The following is an 8,395-nucleotide window of genomic DNA, read 5'->3' as shown; positions in this document are numbered from 1 at the left end:
AACCAAGGCCTTAACCTCAACCGTGATATGTCCACCGGTCGAGGAAGCTCCAAAGAGATCAGCTGAGCAAATCAGCAATGAAGCCATGACACTCTTTGTCAAGAAATTTGGTAAATTTATGCGTAAAAACAATTCTAAATTTAAAAAGTATCATAAATCGGACCATACAAACGATGGTCCTACTTGTTTTAACTGTGGAAAGCCAGGCCACTTCATTGCAGACTGCACCAAGCCTAAGAACAATGATCAGAAGCAATTCTCCGAAAGAAGAAGGGGTAAGGAGGATAAAAGGACGTTTAGAAAAGGAAGAGACCAAAGGGTTCTAGTAGCAGACGAAAGCAAAAACAAGTGGGCTGAGTCTGACTCTGACAACTCCAATACCGGAAGCTCTTCAGATGACAGCGATGATGAAAAAGTGGAATGCCTTATGGCCGACATCGAAGAAGAAGCTGAGGAGGTATTTGACTTTGGCTCACCTGAATTTACTCACAGTGATTTAGTTACTGCTTTACACGAAATGGCTAATGAATACAAAGCATTATCCAAGGAGTTCGAGGAAGTAAAGGCAGAAAGAGCTGACCTAAAAGATAAGTCAAGCAAATCAAGCTGCATGCAGCAAAAAGAGCTTGATGGTCTTAAGGTCAAGCTAAGTCTGCTGGCTACTGAGAACGACACCTTGAAAAGAGTATTCCAAGCTACCTTGATTGAGAATAAAAAACTACTTGAAACCATTAAGGCTTGGAATAAATCTTCGGTAACCATTGACAAGATTCAAGAAATCCAAAGACCGGTACATGATAAAACCGGTCTAGGGTTTGGAACAAATGAACAGTCTATGGAATCCTGTATTCAGTCAAGCCTGGACAAAGGCAATCTTAACAAAATAAGATTTGTCAGGTCCAGCACGATATATGAACACGATAAGTGCAGCTTTGACAAAAATCAGAAAGTATCGAACGAACGAAGCTCTAAGCATAGAGGGCTGGGATATGTGGATCCCCAGACCTCTAATCAAAGAGGAACTTGGATCAAACCAAAACCTAATGAAAGAAGAAAGGGAAACCAATCTAATTTCAAAAGGCCATGGAATGAGTCTAACTACTCTAAGAAAAGATGGTCAAAGGAGAAGCCTTACCAGTACTTTAATTGCAGGCCAGTTCAAAAGAGGTACAGGCTAACTGATGAAAATAAAAAAGGCAAGCAGCACACAGCAACCTCACAAGCACACACATTTACTGCCTATCGACCGCACAGATTTCTGGACACACACACGGGCAAACCTGTAAGGGTGTTCCAGGTGTGGGTCCCGAAAGGGCTAATCCGACCTGGACCCTACTAGATATGGGTACCAAAAGTTCTTCACTCTTTGCAGGTACTAAAAGTCCAAACGGGCGAGAAAACCACTTCTATCAAGGACACTACCTGGTATTTAGATAGCGGTTGCTCACGACACATGACAGGGAATCCAGAACTTCTAACAGAAGTGGTGTTGTGCAAAGGACCAAAGATCAGCTTTGGAGACAACTCCAAAGGTAAAACCGTGGGTAAGGGTAAGATCATCCATGGTAACATCATTATTAAAGATGTGTTACTTGTTGACAAACTATGCTATAATTTGATAAGTATTAGTCAACTATGTGACAATGATCATTCGGTCGAGTTTCACAAACACACTTGCCTCATAAAAAATGACAAAGGTGAGACTCTTATGACCGGTGTACGAGACCTAAACACCTACAAGGTAAACTGGTCTTGCTCACATATTTCTTCACCTACTTGTCTTACTGCTCATCATGATAAACATTGGTTGTGGCATAAGCGGTTAAATCATCTAAATTTTAAGTCCATTTTTAACTTGAGGAAGCATGATTTGGTTTCTGGTCTGCCCGAAGGAGATTTTATAAAAGACAAAGTTTGTCCTGCTTGTCAACTAGGAAAGCAGGTGAGAGCAACTTTTAAAAATAAAGGGTGTATGTCTTCTTCCAAATGTTTAGACTTACTTCACATGGACCTATTTGGTCCTATACCAGTAAGAAGCATAGGGGAATGAGATATGCTCTTGTTGTTATAGATGACTTTTCTCGATTTACTTGGGTCATCTTTCTCTCTTCAAAAGATCAAACTGCACCTCACCTGATTAAGCTTTTTAAACGCTTGCAAAATGAACAATCTACTGTGATAGATAGAATCAGGAGTGATAGAGGGACTGAATTTTTAAACACCACTCTTATGACTTATCTAGATGATCAGGGAATCAAGCATGAGTTGTCAGCTGCTAGATCCCCACAGCAAAATGGGGTGGCTGAAAGAAGGAACCGTACTTTAAAAGAAGCAGCCAGAACTATGATTGCTGATTCAAATGTTTCTCAAAGACTTTGGGCAGAAGCAGTTAACATAGCTTGCTATACTCAAAACAGATCTATGATTAATAAACGATTTAACAAAACTCCATATGAGATCTGGAATGGCACAAAACCTGATATTTCTTATTTCAAAATTTTTGGGTGCAAATGCTTTATCCACAACAATGGCAAAAACCATTTGACAGCCTTCGATGCCAAAGCAGACGAAGGAACTTTTATTGGTTACTCAGCCGTTAGCAGAGCTTATCGAGTGTTCAATCAAAGATCACTAACGGTCGAGGAAACCATTCATGTTGTTTTTGATGAATCTACTCTATGTACAGAACAAACTCAAGGGAGCATAAATGATCTGAGTCACAGACTGGAAAACACAAATCTACAGGAAGAGAGTGACAGTGATCTATATCCTCCAAAGAAGGATGATCCAGTTCCCTCTACCGGGTGTGATCAAACAAGGCCAGAAGTGGATCCACCGGTTGATAACAATCCTCCAGCCAATGATGATCCAATAAACGAGGACATTCATCAACCAATTGATGACAACCCTTTAGGGAATTATTTTAGGTGGAACAAAGATCATCCACCTGGGTTGGTCATAGGTGACCCTTCTGCTCCTCGAAAAACACGTGGTCAAATGATTAATGAATTCTTGCATGCCGCTTTCATATCTCAGGTAGAGCCCAAGAAAATAGATGAAGCTCTATCAGATGCCAGCTGGATTGAAGCTATGCAAGAAGAGTTGAATCAATTCACCCGCAACAATGTTTGGCATCTAGTTCCTCGACCGAAAAATCAAAATGTGATTGGAACTAGATGGGTGTTTCGTAACAAGCTCGATGAACATGGCACTGTTGTGCGTAACAAAGCTCGACTTGTTGCTCAAGGATTCAGACAAGAAGAAGGCATAGACTTTGAGGAATCTTTCGCGCCAGTTGCAAGACTAGAAGCAATCCGCATCTTTCTTTCTTATGCAGCCTTCAAGAATTTTAAAGTTTATCAAATGGATGTGAAGTCTGCATTCCTCAATGGTCTACTTCAAGAAGAGGTGTACGTTGAACAACCACCAGGTTTTGTCAATCCTACTCATCCTCAATATATCTATAAACTTGACAAAGCTCTCTATGGATTAAAACAAGCACCGCGTGCTTGGTATGACACTTTGCTAAAATTTTTACTGGAACATGATTTCCAAATTGGAACGGTCGATAAGACCCTGTTTAAATTTGTAAAAGGTGATCATGTGTTACTAGTACAAATTTATGTTGATGACATTATATTTGGGTCAACTAACCCCAAGTTGTGCTCAAAGTTCTCTAAACTGATGAAGGAGAAGTTTGAAATGAGCATGATGGGCGAGCTAAACTTCTTTCTTGGACTTCAAGTAAAGCAACTTGAAACTGGAATATTCATCAATCAGTCCAAGTATGCCAAGGAATTGGTAAAGAAGTTTGGAATGGAACAATGCTCAACTGTATCTACCCCCATGAGTACATCAATTAAGCTTGATAAAGATGAAGGGGGAATTCCGGTCGAGGTAACCATGTATCGAGGCCTTATTGGTTCACTGCTCTATTTGACTTCCAGTCGACCGGATATCATGTATTCAGTTTGTTTATGTTCTAGATTTCAAGCCGCACCTAAGCAATCTCATTTCATTGCTACCAAACGAATACTTAAATATATTAAAGGAACTACTAATGTGGGTCTTTGGTATCCCAAAGATTCAAATCTTAATCTTATTGGCTATTCAGATGCAGATTATGCAGGTTGTAGAATTGATCGCAAAAGTACAAGTGGCACATGTCAATTCCTTGGAGATAGACTAATTTCGTGGTCAAGTAAGAAGCAGACATCAATTGCTACCTCGACCGCCGAAGCAGAATACCTTGCTGCTGGCAGCTGTTGTGCTCAAATACTCTGGATTCAACAGCAGCTTAATGATTATGGGATTCGGTCGAGTGAAGCTCCAATCTACTGTGACAATACAAGTGCCATAGCCATCACTCACAATCCAGTGATGCACTCTCGGACAAAGCACATTGATGTCAGGCATCACTTTATCCGAGATCATGTCTTAAAGAAGGAAATCAGGCTGGAATACATCTCTACCGATCAGCAAGCAGCAGACATATTCACCAAGCCTCTACCGGACGCTAAGTTTTCATATTTTCGAAATATTCTTGGCTTAGTAGATTTAAGTTAGTATGCATGTGTTTAGGGGGAATGATTGTCAATATGACATTAATAGATTAGCTGTTACGTTGCCATTAATATTGGCATATCATCCGCCTTTAACTAGTCTCTGACAGGCTTCGTACTAGCAGCTTGGTGCTTTGAACCAAATGACATTAATTGGGCGCCGTGATTATGCTCTTCAAAACTTTTTGAATTTCAAAAATACTTTTCATGACATCACCCTATGGCCCATAGGTTCCTATATATACTTCTTTACACTCGTATATCAATCTTTCACCTTTGCTAAAAACTTTCATATTGTATTAAACGCTCCATCGAATTACTCTCAAGCTTTTGCTTACTCTTTGCTCGAGTTCTTATCTACAGATATCATGTCGATCCAGAAGACTTGCCTCGCCATCAACTTTGATTCCGTTGTTAAGGCAAACAACGCAGGAATAACTGAGGTCTTCACCATGCTTGAAGCCTCTGGACTGAAGAAATTTCTGGAATGCAGCGCCATCTGCGATTTGCCTGTTTTGAAGGAGTTCTTCGCAACCGCTCAAATCGAGCATGGGACTATCAAATGCTTGATCAAGACAGAGGTCTACTCCTTCAATCAGAAGTTCTTCGCCAGCACATTTGATCTGCCCTCCAGGGGTTTGACAAAATGCACGGATCTTCCAGATGGTAACTGCTCTTATTGGTTGAAGGAGTTCTCAACTACTGATGCTCCGATCAAACTGCCGGCCCAGAAGACATCTCTCAAAGCTCCATTCAGGCTACTGACTAATATCGTGGCCAAGAATCTTCTGGCCAAGGCTGGATCTTACGACAAGGTGACGCTGGAGAAATTTCAATACATGGCTTGTATTGCCTCCAAGATCAACATAAACTGGTCAGACATTCTGTTCAATATTCTATGTGAAATGATCAGGGGCAAAGGGCAATCCGAGGGATTTGCTTTGCAAATCTGCCACATCTTGGGCGTCCTTGGAGTGGACTTTTCCAAGACTGAGCCTCTGCATCCCACCAAATGGCTCAACAAGTCTACGATTCTCAAATTCCTGAACAAGAAAGAGACTGCGGTCGACACCTTGCCCTCAACCGCAAAGGTTATTGCTATCCCTCAACCGCTTTCAACGGTTTCGGTCGTGGCCAAACCAGTCCATATCAAAAAGTCTGCCAAGCGTCAACTGATCATCGAATCTGACTCTGAAGATGAATCACGTGAGAATGTTCCACTGATTCAAGCTTTCAGCAGGTCATCCCCTTCGGTCTCCAAAGCAGCTGTGTCATCCACGCCTGCAGGCGAGAAGAAGAGGCAGCACAAGAAGCTAAAGTCTCTTTCTGGACTTGCTCCTACCCTGCCAACGGTCGAGACTACTACCGTTGTTGCTTCTACTGCTCCTCGTCCTACAAAAGGTGTGATAATCCGGGAAGGTGCCTCATCAGCTCCTGAGGTCACTCTAGCTGATCCCAAAGACAAAGGGAAAGGTGTGATGATCTACACACCCAAGGCTCAACCAGCAGCTACGATAGAACTCAATATGATCATCTCTCACGTGCTCCGTACTGTCAAGCGTCATCTACAACGTTTTGACAGATGGCATCACTCCCGCACTCACTTGACACTCGCTCAAATATTTCCTAAATGGAAATCTCTAAACGTCATTGAGCAGAAGATGCTTCTATTTGCTGATTCTGAAGACATCGTGGAGGCTCTGGGAAGAAGACATCTCATAGACTTGAAGCTTCGAGGAAGCCTGCTATCACTGCTAATTAATGAGCGTGTCAAGAATTTCAAATCCAAGAGTCCTACCGCTGCCGATGACTTTGTGATTTTGACTGGACTACAGGATAGTCTACGTCAAATCACTCAACTACTTCAGCACTTCCAAGCTCTCAACAATGTCAAAACACCAGCTTCAGCAGCCTGTTTGCAAGCTTATGTGCTGGAAGCACAAGTGATGATGAAAACCTTTCTCACTCAAGATCAGGGTGAAGAAGACGTCTATGCTCTCCCTTCTTCAGATGGGATTCTGACCGATCTCATCACTGCTGACCTCTTTCAATCATATGCTCTAAGATCGAGTGTAGCAGCATCTTCATCGGTCGACCCCTCCTCAACCGCAGTCCAAGCAGTTACTCAACCGGAAGCAGTTGTGATTGCTCACTCCTCTCCCGTGACGACCGCTCACACTTCTCCCGGTCATTTACAAGATGTTTTAGAAGTGGTTGCACAAGAGATACCTGTCACCTCTGTGACAGAGGCTCCTTGCAGTAGTGAAGCAACAGTGCCCCCAACGGAGATATCAAGCACTATTGTATCACCTGCATCTCCAGAACAGCAAGTGACTGATGCTGATCCAGCACTTCAACCGTCTCCATCTACTGAAAAGTTTATGGAAGATCTCATTATGGATGAACCAAGTGCTGATCCTGGTACTCCACCAACCATATTGGCTGCAGTCGAAACTATTACATCTCCAACTGTACCATTATTGGAAGGTCCATCGGGTAGCTCTCCAGCAAGTTCACCCGCACCACATCATCGTGAGTCTAGCCCGGTTTCACCAAGAAATGACTCAGAAGGGCAAATGATTCAGACTGATGATTCTTTAATTGAAGCCATGGCCGCAGCTCTAGATCATACCTTGATAAATCGGCTTCATGAGCTCATGCAAACGGTTAGGTCCTTCTCTCAAGACATAACAAACTCATCCTTATCGGTCGATAATTCACGCCAGACGATGATTCGGCATTTCGAGACCGTGTCTCGAGACCTTGCTCGTCTGTCCACAGAGATCACTAATCATCATCGCACTCAAATCAACACGCTCTCTACCGTCTCCGAACAAGTTATCCGATCCGAAAATCGCCTTCATAAGCAGTTGAATGATCGGATGGACACTATGCAAGCCACTCTACTTGCTCAAATCGATGCAAAAATAGACACTATGCAAGCCTGCCTTGGCACTCAACTCACTGAGGTCATCCTTCGGCTCAACCAAGGTGATGCCAAAAAGGGGGAAGAAGAGCAACGTAGAGCAGCAGAGACAAGAAGACGTGAAGAAGAGTCCAGAAGAAAAGAAGAAGCCGACAGAAGAAGAAGAGAAGGCGATAGGTCAGGAGGAGCCAGTTGGTTCAAAAGATGAACAACTTATCTCTTCTTTACTTATCGCAGCCGCATCTTATTTTTTTCTGTAGGTGTAATAAAAATGCTTATTGTACTTAATGAAATTCATTCTCTCAATGAAGTTCATTTTAATGCTTTCATATTGTTCTTGGAGCACTTAAGTTTTGTCATCACCAAAAAGGGGGAAATTGTTGAATCCGATATTTTGGTGATAACAAACAACAACTCATTGTATAGGAATGTGCTGCCAACCATTGTATTTCAGGAATCTACTACAACTTCTACCGGAAGCTTGTCAACCGCCTTTGCTCTCGACCGGCTGAAGTCACAAGCCTATCGACTGGCTATCAAAACCAGCAGAGGATAAATCTATCTACCGGAAGCTTGTCAACCGCCTTTGCTCTCGACCGGCTGAAGTCACAAGCCTATCGACTGGCTATCAAAACCAGCAGAGGATAAATCTATCTACCGAAAGCTTGTCAACCGCCTTTATCTCTCGACCGGTTGAAGTCACAAGCTTATCGACTGGTTATTCAAACCAGCAGAGGACAAATATCTCTACCGGTAGAATGCCAACTGCCTATCTAGATATCTCGAGACAAGTACCTGTGACAAGATGTTCTTTGCAGGATCTTTTATTAAAAGCAGAACCGGCGTTTCAGAAGATTTGTTGACTCCTGCAAATCAAGACAACAGGTTGTACCAAAATGGCAAAAAC

The sequence above is a fragment of the Henckelia pumila genome, chromosome 2 (genome assembly GCF_033568475.1).
Source record: "Henckelia pumila isolate YLH828 chromosome 2, ASM3356847v2, whole genome shotgun sequence".
NCBI lineage: Eukaryota > Viridiplantae > Streptophyta > Magnoliopsida > Lamiales > Gesneriaceae > Henckelia > Henckelia pumila.
Note: the sequence above shows the minus strand (reverse complement) of the source record.